This window comes from Saimiri boliviensis, chromosome 7, assembly GCF_048565385.1.
Source record: "Saimiri boliviensis isolate mSaiBol1 chromosome 7, mSaiBol1.pri, whole genome shotgun sequence".
Taxonomy (NCBI): Eukaryota; Metazoa; Chordata; class Mammalia; order Primates; family Cebidae; genus Saimiri; species Saimiri boliviensis.
Window position 1 is genome coordinate 95,240,478 of NC_133455.1, and position 24,048 is coordinate 95,264,525.

Sequence of the window (24,048 nt, forward strand, 5' to 3'; positions counted from 1 at the left end):
TAATTGGGAACATATAGTGACCTCAATGCTGCATGCATCTACTATTATAGTTCCAAAATACATAAAGCAAAACTGATACAACTACAAAAAGAGAAATATACCAGTATGCTGAACAATTTCATGGCAATCACCCTTGGCAAAGTGATCAAGATTACTATCACCAGTGATAAGTCATATTAATATGTATTCCTGATAGGATATAAGGAGAAATGCATTTCACTCCTGTGGCCTTCTCCCTAAATCCTTAACTCCAATCTAACCATGGGAAAAACATCATACGAACCCAAATTTAGGGACATTCTACAAAGTATCTAATACTTCTTCAAAACTATCAAGGTCATACAAAACAAGGGAAGACTAAGAAATTGTCACATATCAGATCAAAAGAAAGTTTATATCCTGAAATGAATTTTGGAATATAAAAAGAACACTAGTGAAATAATGAATAAAATTCAAGTAAAACTTAAAATTTAGCTAATAGTAATATATATACCACTGTTGTCTTTCTAGTTGTGACAAATGTATTAAGCCATGGTAACACAAGATGTTAATGTTTAAAAAAAAAAAAAAAACTGGTGTGACAGGAATACAGGAACTTTCTGCACTATTGTTGTAACTCTTCTATAAACATAAAACTATTCTAAAATAAAAAGTTTACTGAAACAATGCAGTCAAAAAATGACAGAGTCAGGCTAAAAAACTATTTCAGGGTAAAAGAAACTAGAATTAAAACAACTAATCTCAATTATGATTCTTTTTTAAAAAATTACGATTCTTAATTAAATTTCAGAAGAGAAAAAATACCTATAATGACATTATTGGTACGATTGTTGAAATGTGAGTGATGCATAGATTAGATAATATTATTGTATCATTGTGAAATTTCCTGATTTTGAGCATCATATTGTGGTTATGTAAAAGAACATTCTTATTAAGAAATTCACTTTCAAGTATTTAGAAGACAGAAGGCACATTTTTTTAAATAATGTCTTCAACTTACTCTCAAATGACTCAGAAAGAAAAATCTAGAATATGAAGCAGAAAGAGAATGAGAAAGAGTTTAAAAAAGTGAATAGAATAAAGTCAGCTCCTGATGAAAGTAAACAGGAGGTTCTGAACTACATTTGCATTTTTTTTTTTTCTTTTGGAGACAGGGTCTCACTGTGTCACTCAGGTTGAAGTACAGTGGAGTGATCACAGCTCACTTCAGCCTCAAATTCCTGGGCTTCAGCAATCTTCCCACCTCAGCCTTCCAAGTAGCTAGGAATACACATAGTACCACCATGCTCAGCTAATGTTTTTTCATTTTTTTAGAGACAGGGTCTCACTATGTTGCCCTGGCTGGTCTCAAACTGCTGGGCTCAAGCAATCCTCCTGAACTGGCTTCCCAAAGTGCAGGAATTGCAGGCATCAACGACTCCACCTTGCCTATTCTTGCAAATTTTACATGCAATAGAAATTATACCAAAAGAGAAAGTTACCAAAAAAGATCAATTTTAAGCATCATTTCTCATAAGTGTATTCTTACATTTTGTGAAACATAGAAAGAATAATAAAACTCATCCACATTACAGTTAAACATAATCTGAAGAGAATTATTAGAGATGTGTAATCGTTAAAATTTTAGTACATAGGTACGACTGGTGGAAGGCGGAGCAAGATGATGAAATAGGGGGCTCCACTAAACATCCCGCCTGCAAGAACAACTATATTTTAATGACTATCTACACACACACACACAAAAGCACCTTCATAAGAACCAAAAATCAGGTGCACATTCACAGTACCTAGCTTTAACTTCATATCATCAAAAGAGGCACTAAAGAGGTAGGTAGGAAAATCAGTCTTGAATCACCAACGTCACCTCTCCCTAATACCCCTGCAGCTACACTGTGGTACTGAGAACATTTCTGTCTGGTGCGGAGAGGTGAGTGCAGCAATTGTTAGAACTCAGTGCTGCCCTATTACAGCAGAAAGTTAAAACCAGCCCAAACTCAGCTGATGCTCACCAACAGAGGGAGCTTTAAAACCAGCCCTAGCACAGTCACACAGTCCTAGTGATGACAGCCAAAGAAAGGCTTGTGTCACTGCATCACAAGCTTCAGGTGGCTCAGAACAGAAAAAGAGAGACCCTGTTTGTTTGGGAGAAAGTCAGGAAATAGAACAAGAGTCTCTGCGAGGTAATCCAAAGAATCCTTACAGCTCTTGTCCAAGACTATCAACACAGTTTCTCTACTAGTCCGGAAGAACCACAGCATTTGGGTGCCCCTCAAGTAGATACAGTTTAGATCACAACACTCAAGTTTTCTGAAATATTTGGAAAGTCTTGCCAAGAACAATGGGTACCAACAAGCCCAGACAGTGAAGACTAAAATAAATATCTATATTTTAATGCTTTAATGTTCAATTAACATCTAGGAAAACCTAGATATTCTTGATACTTGTATCAAGACCTTACCAAATGAACTAAATAAAGCACCAGGGACCAATCCTGGAGAAACAGAGATATGTGAGCATATAGACAGAAAAGTAAAAATAGCTGTTTTGAGGAAACTCAAATTCAAGATGACACAAAGTAATTCAGAATTCTATCAAATACACTTAACAAAAAATTAAAATAATGTAAAAGAATCAAACAAAAATTCTGGAGCTGAAACTACAACCAGCATACTGAAGAATGCATCAGAGTCTTTCAATGGCAAAACTGATGGAGCAGAATAAAGAATTAGTGAGCTTGAAGACAAGCTATTTGAAAATAGACATTCAGAGAAGATAGAAGAATAAAAAACAATAAAGCATGCCTACAGAATCCACACACACAAAAAGCCCCCAAACAGCAAACCCAAAAAATATTGGCCTTAAAAAGGAAGCAAAAAAGAGACAGGAGTAGAAAGTTTATTCGGTGAGATAACAGTGAGAACTTCCCAGACCTAGAGAAAAATCTCAATATCCAAGGATAAAAAAGTTATGTAACACCAATCAGATTTCACCCAAAGAAAACTACCTCAAGACATTTAATAATCAAACTTCCAAAGGTCAAGGATAAAGGAAGGATCCCAAAAGCAGCAAGAGAAAATAAACGAACACCATACAAAGGGGCTCCAACATGTCTGTCAGCAGACTTTTCAGTAGAAACCTTACAGGACACAAAAGAGTGGCATGACATATGTAAAGTGCTGAAGGAAAAAAAAATTTTACCCTAGAATAATAAATCTTGTGAAAATATCCTTTAAACATGAATAAGAAATAAAGATTTTATCAAACAAAAGTTTAGGCATTTCATCAACACAAGACCTCTCTTATAAGAAATGCCAAAGAGAGTATCCCACTCAGAAAGAAAAGGACCTTGCCTTGTGTGGTGGCTCATGTTTGTAATCTCAGCACTTTGGGAGCCGAGGTGGACAGATCACTTGAGGTCAGGAGTTTGAGACCAGCCTGGACAACACAGTGAAACCCCATCTCTATTAAAAATACAAAACTTAGCTGGATGTGATGACATGAGCCTGTAGTCCCAGCTATTCAGGAGGCTGAGGCAAAACAATCACTTGAACATGGGAGGTGGAGATTGCAGTAAGCCAAGATTGTTCCACTGTACTCCAACCTAGGTGACAAAGTGAGACTCAGTTTCAAAAAAAAAAAAAAAAAAAGAATCCTTTATTGAAAAATAAGAAATCATCTGAAGGTACAAAACTACAAAACTCACTGATAGTACTAAGTACATAGAATAACATTATAACTTGTAACTGTGGTGTATAAAATAACCTTAAGTAAAAAGACTAAAAAATTAACCAATCCAAAAAAAAAAAAAAAAAAAAAAAAAGATATGGTTTGGCTGTGTCCTCACCCAAATCTCATTTTGAATTGTAGCTCCCCATAATTCCCATGTGCTGTGGGAGGGACTCAGCGGGAGATAACTGAATCATGGAGGCAGGTCTTTCCCAGGCTGTACTTGTGATAGTAAGTCTTAGAACTGATGATTTTATAAAGGGGAGATCCTCTGCACACATGTTCTCTCTTGCTTGCCACCATGTAAGATATGACTTTGCTAATCATTCACCTTCCACCATGATTGTGAGGCCTCCCCAGCCATGTGGAACTGAGAGTCAATTAAACCTCTTTCGTTTATAATTTACTCAGGCTCAAGTAGTCTTTGTTAGCACCATGAGAACAGATTAAGACAAACTACAACTTTTGGAAGACACAGACATACAAGAAGGCATATACAGACACAACAAAAAGTTAAAAAGCAGAGGAACAAAGTTAAAGCATACAGTTTATGAGTTGTCTTTTTGCTTACTTCCTTGCTTATGCAGTGTTAAGTTGTTAAATGGCTAAAACAATGAGTTGTAAGATGATATTTGCAAGCCTCATGGTAACCATAAAAAGCAAGAAATACAAGACACACACACACACACACACACACACACACACACACACACATCACTTTTGTCCTCTAGAGAACCCTGACTTATACAGATGTTGGTACCAGCAGTGGTTCTAGAGAAGCAGAATATTAAGAATCAAGTTCTTTCATTGGTTTTGAGGTTTCTGGAGTTGGTTGCTTAACATAATCAGATTCGAAAATGCTAATGACTCACTTCTAATAGTATGGCGAACACTGACAGCCCTTGGTGTGAACTGTTTAGAGAGTTATTGAAAATAAATGCATTTGACACTCCTGATTCACCAGAGAGCCAAGGAGCTTAGTGACACTATACCTAATACCTTTGACCATATGTGGAGAACCAAAGAACATAATGAAGCTCATTGTCTGCTCCTAATTCTGTGGACAAAGTGATGAAAGAAAAAGATGAACTCAGGCATTCCGTCTCATGACTTCAGAAGCAGATAGTGAAGCTGAAATCTGCTAAGATTGCCCTGATAAGAGTTTTACCTCCTATTGAGAAAAAGCAGAAATCATGGAAAGACAGATGCAATCTCTTACCAGGCAAGTGGATGCATCTGCAACAAAAAGTGCATGCACAGCCTCGCCAGATGTCTACTAGTAAAGTGAGGGCATCAGTTAGAAGAAAATGGGACCTTGCAGCTTGGAATGGGAACCTGATGATGAAACTTGGGACAATCAGTTTGTAAATTCTGATGAACTTTTTTTGCCAGAAGGAATAACTTCCCATTCCCAGTAATGGCAACATTTCCTCCTCAAACCATGCTGCATCAGCCTTTCCACCTTTGTCAGAGGAGATAAACCCTGCACTGCCTGAGGCAACAATGATGGCCTCCCCTGAGGTAGTTACCAGGCAAGATAATGTTGATTCTCCTCAGGAGCCACCCTTTACATCCCTGTGTGCTTTTAGACTTATAACTAGACTAAAGTCCCAGTGGGCCCCTGGAGGTTAGGTTGAAAGTGTAATCCATGAGGAGGTGCACTACACTCAAAAATAACTGCTTGAGTTTTCTAATTCATATACACAGAAATCTGGAGAACAGGCATGGAAATGGATATTAAGGATGTGGGATATGGTGGAAGGAACCTGCATTGCATCAGACTGAATTTACTCATTTGGGCCCACTAAGTAGGGACTCTGCATTTAATACTGCAGCTTGGGGAGTTAAAGAAAAAAAGTTCTAATAGTTTATTTGCTTGGTTAGCTGAAATATGGATTAAAAGATGACTCACTGTGAGTGAACTGGAAATGCCTGATCTCCCCTGGGTTAAAGTAGAGAAAGAGATCCAAAGGCTTAGTGGATTAGGATGGTAGAGTGGGTTAGTCACTTTACACCTACTTATCCCAGTTGGGAGGGTCCAGAAGATATACCCTTTACCAATGTCTTGTGAAATAGATTTGTGAGGGCAGCACCTGCATTTCTGAAGAGCCTTGTAATTGCCCTTCTCTGTATGTTATATCTAACAGTGAGAACCGCAGTTGCTCCACTATAAAATTTAAATACAATGGGAATAATTGGATCCCAAGGTGGCAGAAGCAAAGTGGTAGCATTCAATGGTCAAAAGCAAGGTGAGCATAGCTACCACATGACAGCAGAGGCAAAGCAGCAATCAGAATAGTCTGACTCATGCAGAGCTGTGGCATTGGTTAATTAATCATGGTATCCCTAAAAGTGAAATTGATAGGAAGCCTACTGCATAACTATGTAATTTATACAACAGAAAACTTCTAGGTTGAATGAAAAAAAGACTAATTTATATTACAAAATCAGAGAATCAAAGTCCCTCAATCAATTTCCAGATTTGAGCCAGTATGTAGATCCAGAACCCCTTGAATGAAGGGGAGGCTAGATCCACTTGAGGAAATAACTCCCTACATTACTGGCAACATATGCAATGAATCTTTCTCCCACCCTTCCCCAAGGAGATGTCTGGGCTTTTACCAGAGTAACTGTGCACTGGGAAAAGGGAAATGATCAGACATTTCAGGGACTATTTAACACTGGCTCTCAGCTGATGTTGATTTTAGAGGACGCAAAACTTCATTTTGGTCCTCCAGTTAAAGGACGGGCTTATGGAGATCAGATAATTAATGAATTGTTAGCTCAGGTGCAACTTACAGTGGGTCCAGCGGATCCCCAGACTCATCTTTTGATCATTTCCCCAGTGCCAGAATGCATAATGGACATAGACATACTTAGCAGGTGGCTGAACCCCCACATTGGCTCCCGGACTGATGGGGTGAGGCTATTACGGTGGTAAAGCCCAAACGGAAGCCATTAGAACTGTCTACACCTAGAAAAATAGTAAATCAAAAACAATATTACAGAGATTAGTTCCACCATCAAGAACTTGAAAGCTGTAGGGGTGGTGATTCCTACCACATCCCTATTCAACTCTCCCCTTCAGCATGTGCAGAAGACAGAGGGATCTTGGAGAATGACATTAGATTATTGTAAGTTTAAGCAAGTGGTGACTCCAATTGCAGCTGTTGTACCAGATGTGATTTCATTGCTTGAGCAAATTAACACATTCCTTGGTACCTGGTATGCAGTCATTGACTTGGCAAATGCCTTTTTCTCCATTCCTGTCCATAATGCTCACCAGAAGCAATTTGCCTTCAGCTGGCAAGGCCAGCAATATACCTTTACTGTCCTACCTCAGGGGTATATCAACTCTCCAGCTTTGTGTCATAATCTTATTTGGAGAGACCTTGATCACTTTTTGCTACAACAGGTATCACACTGGTCCATTACATTGATAACGTTATGCTGATTAGATCCAGTGAGTGAGAAGTAGCAAACACACAGAAGTTATTGGTGAGACATTTGCCTGACAGAGGATGGAAATAAATCGAACTAAAATTCAGGGACCCTCCACCTCAGCAAAATTTCTAGGTGTCCAGCAGTGTGGGGCCTGTTGAAATATTCTTTCTAAGGTGAAGGATAAGTTGCTGCCTTTGGCCCTTACTACAACAAAGAAAGAGGCTCAATGCCTAGTGGGCCTATTTGGATTTCGGAGGCAACAAATCCCTCATTTGGGTGTGTTACTCCAGCCCATTTATCGAGTGACCCAAAAGGCTACCAGTTTTGAGTGAAGTCCAGAACAGGAGAAGGCTCTGCAACAGGCCCAGGCTGCTGTGCAAGCTGCTCACCCACTTGGGTCATATGACCCAACAGATCCAGTGATGCTTGAGGCGTCAGTGGCAGATTGGGATGCTGTTTGGAGCCTTTCGCAGGCCCCCATAGGTGAATCACAGTGGAGGCCTCTAGGATTTTGGAGCAAGGCCCTGCCATCTTCTGCAAATAACTACCCTCCTTTTGAGAGACAGTTCTTGGCCTACTACCAGGCTTTGGTAAAAACTGAATGTTTGACTATGGATCATTAGGTCACCATGCAACCTTAACTGCCTATCATGAACTGAGCGCTTTCTGACTTATCTAGCCATAAAGTGGGTAATGCAAAGTAGCATTCCATCATCAAATGGTAATGGTATATACGTGATTGGGCACCAGCAGGTCCTGAAGGCACAAGTTAGGTACAAGAGGAAGTAGCTCAAAGGCCATGGTCTCCACTCCTGCCACCCTGCTGTTTCTCCACCAGCCTGTACCGATGGCCTCTTGGGGAGTTCCCCGTAATCAAGTGATAGAGAATGAGACGACTAAGGCCTGGTTCACAGATGGTTGTGCACAACATGCAGGCACCACCCAAAAGTGGATGCAGCACCATCAATCCTTTCTAGGACATCCCTGAAGGACAGCAGTAAAAGCAAATCTTCCCAGTGGGCAGAACTTCTAGCAGTGCACCTGGCTGTACACTATGCATAGAAGGAGAAATGGTCAGCTGTGCAATTATATACTGATTCATGGGCTGTAGCCAATGGTTTGGCTGGATGGTCAGAAACCTGAAAGAAGCATGACTGGAAAATTGGTGACAGAGAAATCTGGGGAAGAGTAGATGGACCTCTTTGAGTGGTCAAAACTGTGAAGATATTTGTGTCCCATGTGAGTGCTAATGAACAGGTGACCTCAGCAGAGGAGGATTTTAATAATCAAGTGGATAGAATGACCTATTCTGTGAATACCACTTATTCTCTTTCTTTGTCACCCCTGTCATCACCCAATTGGCCCATAAACAAAGTGGCCATGGTGGCAGGAAAGGAGGGTACACATGGGCTCAGCAACACATATTTCTACTCAGCAAGGCTGACCTGATTACCAAGGTGACCCTTAGTGGGTAGTCCAAGGCTCGCCTTGATAGTGACGTCAGCCTTGGCAAGTGCCCAATTTGCCAGTGGCAGAGAACAACACTGAATCCTTGATATGGCACCATTCCATGGAGTGATAAGCCAGCGACCTGGTGGCAGGTTGATTATATTGGACCTCTTCCATCATGGAAAGGGCAGAGGTTTATCCACTTACTCTGGATATGGCTTTGCCTATCCTGCATAAATGCTTCTGCCAAGACTACCATCTGTGGACTCATGCAGTGCCTTATCGACCATCATCCTATTTCACACAGCAATGCCTCTGACCAAGGGGCTCAGTTTACAGCTAAAGAAGTATAGCAGGGGGAGACAATCCAAAATGACCAAATAGGAACGGCTCTGGATTGTAGTTCCCAGTGAGAATGCAGAGGGTGAGTGATCACTGCATTTCCAAACGAGTTTTTATTGCCCACAGACCAGAAGATTTCAAGGCAGATAAGTGCCCCAAGTCTCCAGCATAGCTGTTTCAGCCGGTGCAGGAGGTCTCCACACAAAAACTCACACAAATCTGGGTGGCTGTTTCAACTGGTGCCTGGAATGACTGGGAGACAGAGTCACCCATTCAACTGAAAAAAAAAAATGGACAGGGAGCCAGGTGATCTGGCTTGGTAGGCCCATCCCTAAAAAGCCCAGCAATCTGAAATGCTCTGGATTGAGAGTTTCACAGAAAGCACAGCTGGACCCGGGACAGTCCAGCTCTGTGGAAGGAATGGCATCCGTCATTACCAAGGCAGTTCACCACTTCCGAGGCAGTACGCCATTACTGAGGCAGTCCACCATTAACAAGGCAGTCTGCCATTACCAAGGAAATCTGCCATTTCTGAGGCAGTCAGTCATTACAGAGGCAGTCCATCATTAGCGAGGCAGTTCTAAATATATCTCTAAAAACAAAACCACAAAGAAGTTCATACAGTAGATGGGCAGAGCCCACAGCAGCTCAGCAATGCCTCTGCTGGCAGTCTGTAACAAGGCTACCTCCTCGCTGGGCAGGGCATCTCTGAAAAAAGGCAGCAGCATGTCAGTAACTTATATATAAAGCCCCACATTCCCAGGACAGAGCACCAGGAAAAAAAGGTGGTTATGAGTTCCGCTGCAGCAGACTTAAATGTACCTGCCCAGCAGCTCTAAATAGAATAGTGGAGCTCACAGCTCAGCACTTGAGCTCCTGTAAGAGACAGACTGTCTCCACAAGCACCTCCCCAACCACTGCATATCCAAAGAAACATCTCATAAAGAAGAGCTCAGGCTCACATCTGGTGGCTATCCTTCTGGGACAAAGATAACAAAAGAAACTGGCAGTAACCCTTACTGTTCTGCAGTAGCCACAGGTGATCCCCAGGCAAGCAGGGTCTGTAGTGGAATCCCAGCAGTCCTACAGCAGAGGAACCTGACTGTTAGAAGGAAACTTGAAAAACAGAAAGAAATAACTTCTTCATCAACAAAAAGGACATCCACTCAGAGACCCTATCTGAAAGTCACCAAATACCAAGACCACCAGTAGCTAAATCCACAAAGATGGGAAGAAAACAGTGCAAAAAAGGATGAAAACACCCCAAACCAGAATGCCTCTCCTCCTCCAAGGGATCACAACTCCTCACCAACAACAGAACAAGGCTGGATGGAGAATGAGTCTGATGAATTGACAGAAACAGGCTTCAGAAGGTGGGTAGTAACAAAATTCTCTGAGCTAAAAGAAAATGTTCTAACCCAATGCAAAGAAACTAAGAATGATGAAAAAAGTTTTGACAAAATGCTAACAAGAATAAATAGCTTAGAAAAGAATATAAATGAATTGATGGAGCCGAAAAACACAACATGAGAACTTTGTGAAGCATACACAAGTTTCAACAGCCGAACTGACCAAGCAGAAAAAGGGATATCAGAGATTGAAGATCAACTCAATGAAATAAAACGAGAAGGCAAGATTAGAGAAAAAAGAGTAAAAAGAAATGAACAAAGCCTCCAAGAAATATGGGATTATGTGAAAAGACCCAATCTATGTTTGATAGGTATACCTGAATGTGACAGACAGAATGAATCCAAGCTGGAAAACACTCTTCAGGATATTATCCAGGAAAACTTACCCAACCTAGCAAGGCAGGCCAACATTTAAGTCCAGGAAATACAGAGAACACCACAAAGATATTCCTCAAGAAGAGCAACCCCAGGACACATAATCATCAGATTCACCAGGGTTGAAATGAAGGAAAAAATGCTAAGGAAAGCTAGAGAGAAAGGTCATGTAACCCACAAAGGGAAGCACATCAGACTCACAGCAGATGTCCTGGCAGAAACCCAACAAGCCGGAAGAGAGTGGGGGCCAATATTCAACATCCGTTAAGAAAAGAACTTTCAACCTAGAATTTCATATCCAGCCAAACTAAGCTTATAAGCGAAGGAGAAATAAAATCCTTTACAAACAAGCAAATACTCAGAGATTTCATCACCATCAGGCCTGCGTTACAAGAGCTCCTGAAGGAAGCAATAAACATAGAAAGGAACAACCAGTACCAGCCACTCCAAAAACATACCAAATGGTAAAGAGCATCAATACAATGAAGAAACTGTGTCAACTAATGGGCAAAATGACCAGCTAGCATCAAAATGACAGGATCAGATTCACACATAAGAATATTAACCTTAAATGTAAATGGGCTAAATGCCCCAATTCAAAGACACAGACTGGCAAATTGGATAAAAAGTCAAAACCCACTGGTGTGCTGTATCCAGGAAACCCATCTCAAGTGCAAGGATACATATAGGCCCAAAATAAAGCAATGCAGGAAGATTTACCAAGCAAATGGAGAGAGAAAAAAAAAAGCAGGAGTTGCAATCCTAGTCTTCAATAATAGAGACTTTAAAACAACAAAGATCAAAAGAGACAAAGAAGGGCATTACATAATGGTTAAAAAAAAAATCAATGCAACAAGAAGAGCTAATGATCCTAAATACATATGCACTCAATATAGGACCACCCAGATACATAAAGCAAGTTCTTAACAACCTACAAAGAGACTTGGACTTCCACACAATAGTAGTGGGAGACTATAACACTCTAGTGTCAATATTAGATCAACAAGACAAAAAATTAACAAGGATATCCAGGACTTGAATTCAGATTTGGAGCAAGAAAACCTAATAGATATTTACAGAACTCTTCACCCCAAATCCACAGAATATACATTCTTCTCAGCACCACATCATAATTTCCCTAAAACTGATCACATAATTGGAAGTAAATCACTCCTCAGCAAATGCAAAAGAATGGAAATCATAACAAACAGTCTGTCAGATCATGGGGAAATCAAATTAGAACTCAGAATTAAGAAACTAACTCAGAACCACACAACTTCGTGGAAACTGAACAACTAGCTCTTGAATGTTGACTGGATAAATGATGAAATAAAGACAGAAATAAAGATGTTCTTCAAAACCAAAGAGAACAAAGACACAATGTACTGGAATCTCTGGGATACATTGAAATCAGTGTCTAGAGGAAAATCTATAGCAATAAATGCCCAAATGAGAAGCAAGGAAAGATCTAAAATTAACACCCTATTGTCAAAATTGAAAGACCTAGAGGAGCAAGATCAAAAACACCCAAAAGCTAGCAGAAGATAAGAAATAACTAAGATCAGAGCAGACCTGAAGGAGATAGAGACATAAAAAAATCCCTGCAAAAAAATCAATAAATCCAGGAGCTGGTGTTTTCAAAAGATCAACAGAATAGACCGTTAGCCAGATTAATTTAAAAAAGAGAGAGAGAAGAATCAAATAGATGCAATAAAAAACAATAAAGGGGATATCACCACAGATTCCACAGAAATACCAACTACAATCAGAGATTACTACAAACAACTTTATGCACATAAGCCAGTAAACCTGGAAGAAATGGATAAATTCCTGGACACTTGCACCCTCCCAAGCCTAAACCAAGAAGAATTCGAACTCCTGAATAGACCAATAACAAGGGCTGAAGTTGAGGCAGCAATTAACAGCCTACCAACCAGAAAAAGCCCAGGTCCAGATGGGTTCACATCTGAATCCTACCAGACATACAAAGAGGAGCTGGTACCACTCCTTCTGAAACTATTCCAAACAATCCAAAAAGAGGGAATACTTCCCAAATCATTTTATGAGACTAACATCATTCCGACACCAAAACCCAGCAGAGACTCAACAAGATTCAAAAATCCTCAATAAAATACTGGCAAACTGATTGCAATAGCACATCAAAAAGCTTATCCATCACGATCAAGTAGGTTTCATCCTGGGGATGCAAGACTCGTTCAACATACGCAAGTCTATAAAGGTAATTCACCACATAAACAGAACCAAAGACAAAAACCACATGATTGTCTCAGCAGATGCAGAGCAGGCCCTTGACAAAATTTGGCAGCCCTTTATGCTAAAAATTCCCAATAAATTCGGTACTAATGGAACATATCTCAAAATAATAAAAGCTATTTACAACAAACCCACAGCCAATATCATACTGAATGGGCAAAAACTAGAAACATTCCCTTTGAAATCTGGCACTAAACAAGGAAGCCCTCTCTCACCACTCCTATTCAATATAGTATTGGAAGTTCTAGCCAGAGCAATCAGGCAAGAAAAAGAAATAAAGGGTATTCAATTAGGAAAGGAGGAAGTCAAATTGTCTCTGTTTGCAGACAACATGATTATATATTTAGAACACTCCATGGTCTCAACCCAAAATCTCCTGAAACTGATAAGCAATTTCAGCCTAGTCTCAGGATACAAAATCAGTGTGCAAAAATCACAAGCATTCCTATACACCAATAACAGACTTAAAGAAAGCCAAATCAAGAACAAACTGCCATTCATAATTGCTACAAAGCAAATAAAATACCTAGGAATACAACTAACAGAGGACGTAAAGGACCCCTTCAAGGAGAACTACAACCCACTGCTCAAGGAAGTGAGAGAGGACACAAACAGATGGAAAAATATTGCATGCTTATGGTTAGGAAGAATCAATACCGTGAAAATGGCCATGCTGCCCAAAGTAATTTATAGATTCAATGCTATATTCATCAAGCTACCTGTGACCCTCTTCACAGAACTGGAAAAAAAAAACACCTTAAACTTCATATGGAACAAAAAGAGAACCTGCATAGCCAAGTCACTTCTAAGCAAAAAGAACAAAGTCGGAGACATCATACTACCTGACTTCAAACTATACCACAAGACTACAGTAATCAAAACAGCATGGTACTGGTACCAAAACAAAGATATAAACCAATGGAACAGAACAGAGGCCTTAGAGGCAACACCACACATCTACAACCATCTGATCTTTGACAAACCTGACAAAAACAAGCAATGGGGAAGGGATTCCCTGTTTAATAAATGGTGTTGAGAAAAGTGGCTAGCCATGTGCAGAAAGCAGAAACTGGACTCCTTCCTGACACCTTACACTGAAATTAACTACAGATGGATTAAAGGCTTAAACATTAGACCTAAAACCATAAAAATCCTAGAAAAAAACCTACGCAAAACCATTCAGAACATAGGCATAGGCAAGGACTTCATGACTAAAACACAAAAAGCATTGGCAACAAAAGCCACAATGGACAAATGGGATCTAATTAAACTCCAGAGTTTCTACAAAGCAAAAGAAACAATCATTAGAGTGAACCATCAACCAACAGAACGGGAAAAAATTTTTTGCAATCTACGCATCTGAAAAAGGGCTAATATCCAGAATCTACAAAGAACTAAAAGAGATTTACAAGAAAAAAACAAACAAACCCATTCAAAAGTGGGCAAAGGATATGAAGAGACACTTTTCAAAAGAAGACATATATGATGCAAACATATGAAAAAATTCTCATCATCACTGGTCATTAGAGAAATGCAAATCAAAACTACATTGAGATACCATCTCATGCAAGTTAGAATAGCAATCATTAAAACATCTGGAAACAACAGATACTGGAGGGGATGTGGAGAAATAGGGACACTTTTACACTGTTGATGGGAGTGTAAATTAGTTCAACCATTGTGGAAGACAGTGTGGTGATTCCTCAAGGACCCAGAAACAGAAATTCCATTTGACCCAGCAATCCCATTACTGGGTACATATCCAAAGGATTATAAATCATTCTATTATAAAGACACATGTACATTTATGTTCATTGTGGCACTGTTTACAATAGCAAAGACTTGGAACCAACCCAAATGCCCAGTGATGATAGACTGGACCAGGAAAATGTGGCACAAGTACACCACAGAATACTATGTAGCCATAAAAAATGATGAGTTTGCATCCTTTGTAGGGACATGGACGAGTCTGGAAACCATCATTCTCAGTAAACTGACACAAGAACAGAAAAGCAAACACCACATGTTCTCACTCATAGGCGGGTGTTGAACAATGAGAACACATGGACACAGGGAGGGAAGCATCACGCACTGGGGTCTGTTGGGGGGGACTAGGGGAGGGACAGTGGAGGGTGGGAATTGGGGAGGGATAACAGGAGAGAAATGCCAAATATAGGTGATGGGTATGGAGGCAGCAAACCACATTACCATGTATGTACCTATCTAACAATCCTTCATGTTCTGCACATGTACCCAGAACCTAAAGTGCAATTATATATATATATATACATATATATATATATATATATATACACACACACACACACACACACACACATACACATATAAATATATGTGTATGTATGTATATTTATGTATATGTGTGTGTGTGTGTGTGTGTGTGTGTGTGTGTATGTATGTATAAAAAAGAAGTGTGGCAGCAGGCTCATGCTCATGGGAATCACTGGTATTACCATGTTCCCCATCAGCTGGATTGATAGAAAGATGGAATAGCCTTTTCAAGTCATAATTACAATGCCAAGTAGGTGACAATACTTTGCAGGGCAGAGGAAACATTCTCCCGAATCCTGTGTATGCTCTGAATCAGCATCCAATATATGGTACTGTTTCTCCCATAGCCAGGATTCAAAGGCCCAGGAATCAAGGGGTAGAAGTGGAAGTGACATCACTCACCATCACCCCTAGTGATCCACTAAGAAAATTTTTGCTTTCTTTTCCCACAAGATTACATTCTGCTGGCCTAGAGGTCTTAGTTCCAGAGGGAGGAACACTGCCATAAGAAGACACAACAACGGAAGGCTGAGGGGTGCATCATAAGGTCAGGAGCTCAAGACCAGCTTGGCTAATATGGTGAAACCCTGTCTCTACTAAAACTACAAAAATTAGCCAAGTGTGGTGGTAGGTTTCTGTAGTCCCAGCTACTTGGGAGGCTGAGGCAGGAGAATCACCATAGCCCGGGAGGTGGAGGTTGCAGTGAGCCAAGATTGCTCCACTGGCTACAGAGTAAGATCTGTCTCAAAAAAATAAAAAAAAAAAAAGGACCTAGACACTTTCGGCTCCTCCTACCTTTAAGTCAACAGGCTAAGAAGGGAAGTTAAGCATTGGCTGAGGTGATTTGACCCAGACTATCAAAATGGGGGTAAGGAAGAGTATGCATAGAATATAGGAGATCCATTAGGACATCTCTTAATATTACCAGGCCCTGTGATTAAGGTCACACATTCCATACTCCAATGGGGGTACGGAAGAGTATGCATGGAATGCAGGAGACCCATTAGGGCATTTCTTAATGTTACCATGCCCTGTGATTAAGGTCACATACTTCATACTCCACAATAGGGGTAAGGAAGAGTATGCATAGAATGCAGGAGACCCATTAGGGCATCTCTATTACCATGCCCTGTGATTAAGGTCAATGGGAAACTATAACAGCTCAATCCAGGCAGGACTACACATGACCCAGACTCTTCTGGAATGAAGGTTTGAGTCACTCTACCAGGAAAACAAAACACAAACAACAAATAAAAACACCTGCCGAGGTGCTTGCTGAAGGCAAAGGGAATACAGAATGGGTAGCAGAAAAAGGTAGTCATCAATATCAGCTACGACCACATGACCAGCTGCAGAAACAAGGACTATAATTGTCATGAGTATTTCCTCCTTTTGTGAAAAACGAGTTTGTGAATGTATACACCTGCACTAAGAAAATATCTTCCTTTTATTTCCTTTCTCTTTTACCACGTGACATAACATTTATCGATGTCACATCAGCATTTAAGTATTGTTAACTTTATGTGATAGTATTTGGGTTGGGGATTGTGCATTTCTCATTGTAGGAAGGATAGTTGTATTATGTTAGGCGTAATCATGACCTTAGTTTTGTCTTCATTTGAAAATTATGTATGATCTCAGGAGTTGCATATGGGTTCAAGTTGACAAGGGGTGGACTAGTGATGTCTAATATTGAGTGTCAACTTGACTGGATTGAAGGATACAAAGTATTGTTCATGGATGTGTCTATGAGGGTGTTACCAAAGGAGATTAACATTTGAGTCAGTGGTCTAGGAAAGGCAGATCCACCCTTAATCTGGGTAGGTACCATCTAATCAGCTGCCAGTTTGGCCAGACTATAAAGCAGGCAGAAAAATGTGAAAAGAGAGACTGGCCTAGCCTCCCAGCCTACATCTATTTCCTGTGCTGGATGCTTCCTGCCCTCGAACATTAGAGTCCAGGTTCTTCCGTTTTGGAACTCAAACTGGCTCTCTTGGCTACTCAGCCTTCAGACAGCCTATTGTGGGACCTTGTGATTGCATGAGTTAATACTTTAAAAATTCATATATATATATATATATATATATACACACACACACACACACACACACACACACATATATATGTGTATATATAGGACTCATATATGAGTTATATATATGACATATGAGTCATATATACATACGTGTGCATACACATATATATGTACACATATATACACACGTGTATACAGATATACATTATATATGATTCATATATATGAGAGTCATATATACACATGTGTGTATGCATATACATATGTATGTATATATATACACATATGTGTGTATATGACTTACATATATATGAATCATATATATAACTCGTGTATATATATGAGTTACATATATGAGTTATATATATTTTATATATATATATATATATATATATATATATATATGTATGTATATATTCTATCAGTTCTGTCACACTAGAGGACCCTGACTAATACAATATACCATGCAAATAGAAACCAAAAAAGAGTAGGAGTAGCTATACTTATTTCATGCAAAATAGGTTTGAAGACAAAAACTATCAAAAGAGACAAACAAGGTCACTATATGAAGATAAAGGGATCAATTAAGCAAGTGGCCCTAGGAATTTTAAATACATATGCATCCAACACTGGAGCTTCCAGATATATAAAACAAATATTATCAGAGCTAAAGAGAGAGAGAGATTCTAATAGCTGGAGACTGGAACACCCAATTTTAAATACTTATGTTCCCAATACTGGAGCATGCAGATATATAACACAAATGTTATCAGAGCTAAAGAGAAAGACAGATCCCAATACAATATTAGCTGAAGACTTGAACCCCATTTTCAGCACTGGACAGATCTTCTAGACAGAATATCAACAAAGCAGCATTGGACTTAATCTGTACATAGACCAAATGGACCTAGTAGACAGAGAACCTTTCCATTCAACAGCTGTAGAATAAACATTATGTTCTTTACCACATGGATCATTGTCAAGGATAGACCATATTTTACATCACAAAACAAGTCTGAAAACATTCAAGAAAAAATTGAAATAATATCAAGCATTTCTCTGACATTATGTAAAGAAACTAGGTATCAACAAGATGAATTTGAGAAATCATAGAAACACATGAAAATTAAAAATATGCTCCTGAATGAATGACAGGTCAGAAATTAAGAAGAAAATTGAAAACTGTTCTTGAAAAATTCATAAGGGAAGCACAGCATACCAAAACCTATGGGAGACAGCAAATGTGGTAATAAAAAGTTTATAGCTGTAAGTACCTCCTTAAAAAAAAAAAAAAAAAGAAAGAAAGAAAAACTTCAAATGACCACTCTAACAGTGCATCTTAGAAAAGCAAGAGCAAATCAAACACAAAATTAGTAGAAGATAAGAAATAATAAAGATCAAAGCAGAAATAAATAAAATAGAAATGACAAAAATAGAAAAGATCAATGAAACAAAAAGTTAGGTTTTTGAAAAGTTAAATTGACAACCTTAGACAGACTAATAAACGAAAAGAGAAGATCCAAACTAATAAAATCAGAAATGGAAAACAAGACATTACAACTGATACCACAGAAATTCAAAGGATCATTAGTTTCTAACATAAGCAACTATATACCAATAAGTTATGAAATCTACAAGAAATGGACAAATACCTAGACATTTACAATCTACCATGATTGAACCTTGAAAAAAACAAAAAACCTGAACAGAACAATAACAAGTAAGGAGACTGAAATCATAATAGAAAAGCCCAGAATCTGATGGCTTCACTGCTGAATTCCACCAGTTAAAGAAAAATTAATGCCAATCCTATTCAAAATATTTTTAAAAATAGAGAAGGAAGAAATAGTCCAAACTCATTCTACAAGGCCAGTATTACCCTGATAAAACCAGAAAAGACACGTTAAAAAAAAAAGAAAGAAAAAGAAAAAAAAAAAAAGAAAGCTACAGGCGAATATCTCTGATGAATTGATTCAAACATCCTCAACAAAACACTAGGAAACTGAATTAAAGATTATTTGTGAGATTTATCCTTGAAATTTTACCTCCTCGGTAAAATGGTTTTTACTGTGTTGAAGTATGTTTCTTTTACACCAAGTTTTTAAAGGTTTTTATGCTAAAGAGATGTTCAATGTTATCAAATGCTTTTTCAGCATCAATTGAAATGATATGGTTTCATCTTTATTTTGTTGACCTGATGTATCACATTTATTGATATGCATATGTTGAACCATCCTTGCATTCCAAGGATAAATCTCACAAATAATCTTTAATTCAGTTTCCTAGTGTTTTGTTGAGGATGTTTGAATCAATTCATCAAAGATATTTGCCTGTAGCTTTTTTTTTTTTCTTTTTCTTTCTTTTTACTGTGTTGAAGTATGTTTCTTTTACACCAAGCATATAGTATGTTGAAGTATGATGGACCCACAGCAGATATCATCCTGAATGGGGAAATACTGAAAGCCTTTCCTCTAAGATTTGGAACACAGGTACAAATGCCCACTTTCATCACTGCTATTCCACACAGTATTGGAAGTGCTAGCTAGAGCCATCAGACAAGAGAAAGGTGCAGAAGGCATCCAAATCAAAACAAAAGAAGTCAAATTATACTTGTTTGCAGATTATATGATCTTATATTTAGAAAAACCTGAAGATGCCACTAAAAAAACTATTTAAAGTGATAATTCAGTAAATTGCAAGATATACAATCAACATAAAAATCAGTAGAATTTCACTGGGTGTGGTGGTGGGTGCCTGTAATCACAGCTACTCTGGAGGCTGAGGCAGGATAATTGTTTGAACCTGGGAGGCAGAGGTTGCAGTGAACCAAGATCATGCCACTGCACTCTCCAGCCTAGGTGAAAGGATGAGACTCCTTCTCAAAAGAAAAAAAACCACAAAAACAAAAACAAAACAGAATTTATGTATGCCAAAGTGAATAATATGAAAAAGAATTTAAAAAGTAACCTCATTTACAATAGCCACAAATAAAACTAAACACCTAGGAATTAACTTAACCAAAGAAGTAAAAGATCATTATAATAAAAACTATAGAATGCAGATGAAAGAAAATTAAAGAGGACATCAAAAACTGAGAAGACAGTCCCATGTTCATATATTGGAAGAATTAACATTGCTAAAATGTTCATCCTACCCTAAGCATTCTATAGTTCTAGTGCAATCGCTAAGAAAATACCAATGCATCTGAGTCACAGCACCAAAAAAGAAAAAAAAAAAAAAAACAACCAATGGTATTCTTCACATAAATAGGAAAAACAATCCTAAAATCTATATGGAACCACAAAAGAACCAGAATAGGAAAAGCTATCCTAAGCAAAAAGAATCAAACTGGAGGAATTACATTACCTGACTTTGAATTATGCTATAGAGCTATAGTAACCAAAATAGCATGGTACTGGCATAAAAATAGACACACAGCCCAATGGAACAAAATAGAGAACCCAAAACAAACCCATACACCTACACTGAACTCATTTTCAACAAAGATGCCAAGAACATATACTGAGGAAAAGACAGTCTTTTCAACAAATGGTAGTGGGAAAACTGTATATCCAATCCATGTGCAAAAGAATGAAACTAGATCCCTATGTTTTGCTATATACAAAAATCAAATCAGAATAACTACATACTTAAACAAAATACCTCAAATTATGAAAAAAAGAAAACTTTTGGAAACGTCACCAGGACATTGGTCTGAGCAAAAATTTCTTAGGTAATGCCCCACAGGCACAGGCAATAAAAGCAAAAATGGACAAATCAGATCATATCAAGTTAAAAAGCTTCCACACAGCAGAGGAAACAGTCAACTCAGGGAAGACACAATCCACAGAATAAGAGAAAATATTTGCAAATTATCCATCTGACAAGGAATTAATAACCAGGAGACATAAGTAGCTCAACCAACTCTATAGAAAAAAAAAAAAAAAAAAAAACTAGTCTGATTGAAAAATGGGCAAAAAAACTGAATAGACATTTCTCAAAAGACATATAAATAGAAAACAGATATATAAAGAGGTGTTCAACATCACTGATCAGAGAAATGCAAGTCAAAACTGCAATGAGATATCACATCATCCCAGTTCAAATAGTTTGTATCTGAATGGCAGGCAATACAAATGCTAGCAAGAATGTGAAGAAAAAGAAAGCCTTGGACTCTCTTAGTGGAAATGTAAATTAGTACCACCATTATGGAGAACACTCAAAAAAACTAAAGATAGAGCTATTGTAAAATCCAGCAATTCCATTTCTAGGCATACATACAAAAGAAATAAAATCAGTATACTGAAGAGATATCTGCACCCCATGTTTGTTACAGCACTGTTCACAAAGCCAAGATTTAAAAGCAACCTACCTTTCCATTAACAGATGAATACATACAGAAAATATGGTACTTATCATAATGGAGTATTAGTCATAAAAGAGAATGAGATCCTGTCATTTACAACAATATGGATGGAACTGAAGGTCATTACGTTAAGTAAAGTAAGCCAGGCACAGAAAGGCAAACATTGCATGGTCTCACTTATTTACAGGATCTAAAAATCAAAACAATTGAACTCATAAGACAGAGAGTAGAAAGATGGTTTCTAGAAACTGAGAAGGGTAGTGGGTGCTCGGGGTTATACAGAGGTAGTTAATGGGAATAGAAAAACAATAGTTCTAAATAATGAAATGAGACCTAGTATTTAATAGTACAGCAGGATGACTCTAGTCAATAAAAATTTAATTGTTTTATTTCAAGTATAACTGGACTGTTTGTAACATAAATAAATGCTGGAGGAGATGGACACATTTTCCATGACGTGATTATTATACATTACATGCCTGTATTGAATCATCTCACACACATCTTAAATAAACTACTATGTATCCACGAAAATAAAAAACAAAAAAAATTTAAAAACAGTAACAAAAAAAACTGAGTACATGAAGAATAAATGAACTTTGAGAGACTGGGTCATTTGCTTTTTGTGAGAGTCAGTTTGTGTGTACTGATTGTTGTAGTTTTTTTTTTTTTGTAACATTTTCCCTATCTCTTACTATTTATTTCTCCATTATATCTGCCACTGCTTTAGCTAATATCTTTATATTTTGCTTTGAATCCTGAAGTTTTCTTCTTCCACAGTGGTCTCATTTAATTTATACTCTCCATTAAAGGCCAAATTGATCTGGCAATAAACCTTAACTATGCACACTTCCATCTTCCAGTGTCTCTATATAGATCATACAATAATTTTAAACTTATTAAGATGTAACATCCTTCATAAGATACAGACATTGTTAAATGTCTAGTTTCATCTTTCCCACCACCTTACTAGAGTCACCTGAATTCAGAACAATGTTTCATTTCTCCAAGACATTACCTCAAATATTGACCCTACTAACTATTCAATGACCTTTTCTCATCCCAGTTATTTCTTCTTGTTCTTCAAATTTAGCTTCAACTTAGAAAACACAGACCAAAATCGACATGTCATAGAACAGTTATTAAAATATATCATACTAACCAAAAACTTGAGTTAGACATTTATGGCTAAGGCAATTATTGAAACATTTCTGAATAACTTATTAGTTAAAGAAAATGAATAAAAATAGGGAAAAGAATATTTAGAATTGCATAATAATGAAAATAATACTTCTAACATTCTACTACTTTGTAAAAAAAACTAAACAAAAATCCTGAAATGTGCTAACAAAAGATAATATGACAGAAACAAAATAATATGAGACTTCAGTACCACATCTTTAATAATATATAGAACAACCAGACAAAAGATCAACAAGGAAATACCTGAACAACACTATAAACCAACTAGACTTAAAGGACATATACAGAACATGTCACTCAATAACAATGAATATACATTTTCTTCAAGTGAACATAACACCATCTCCAGGATAGACAACACTTTTGGTTACAAAACAAGTCTTTCAAATTCACAAAGTTTGAAATCAGGCAAAGCATATTTTCCAATTGCAATGGAATGAAATTTAAAATCAACAGCAGAGGAAAACTGAAAATTCAGAAATAAGTAGAAATTAACACATTCTTCACCTACCGATGGGTCAAAGAGGAGATTATAAGAAAAATTTTTTTAACAAACCTTGAGACGATTAAAAATAAAAATAGAACATCCCAAAACTTATGATATAGTTAAAGTAGTACTAACAACAAAATTTATAGCTGTAAACATATAAATTTACAAAAAAACAAATACAAAAAAATCTCAAGTCAACAACCTAACTTTATACCTCAAAGAACTAATAAAAACAAGAACAAACTAAACCCAAGGCCAGGAAAAGGTAGGAGTAATAAAATTTAGAGCACACATAAATAAAACAGAGAATATAAAACAATACAAAAATATCAAAAAAACTAAGAGTTGGTGTTTTGAAAAGATTGACAAAACTAAAAGCCTCTTAGCAAGATTGACTATGAAAAAGAGAAACAAGACTCGAAATAACTAAATCAGATGAAAGAGGAGACAATACAACTGATGTCAAAAAGTGTGATTAAAAAAAGTATAAGAGAATGCTATAAACAACTGTAGGCCAAGGAATTGAATAATTTAGAAGTAATGACACATTCTTAGAAATACACAATCTATCAAGAATAGATCATAAAAAAATTAAAAATCTCAACAGACTAATAACTAGCAAACAAATTTAATCAAGAATCAA

The 24,048-nt window shown here is 37.6% G+C and overlaps 1 protein-coding gene across 3 annotated transcripts in view; it reads right to left on the reverse strand.

The window, feature by feature from the left end:
• Positions 1 to 24,048, reverse strand: part of CPNE8 (copine 8) — a 244,308-nt gene that overhangs the window by 116,269 nt on the left and 103,991 nt on the right. The window lies entirely within an intron of this gene.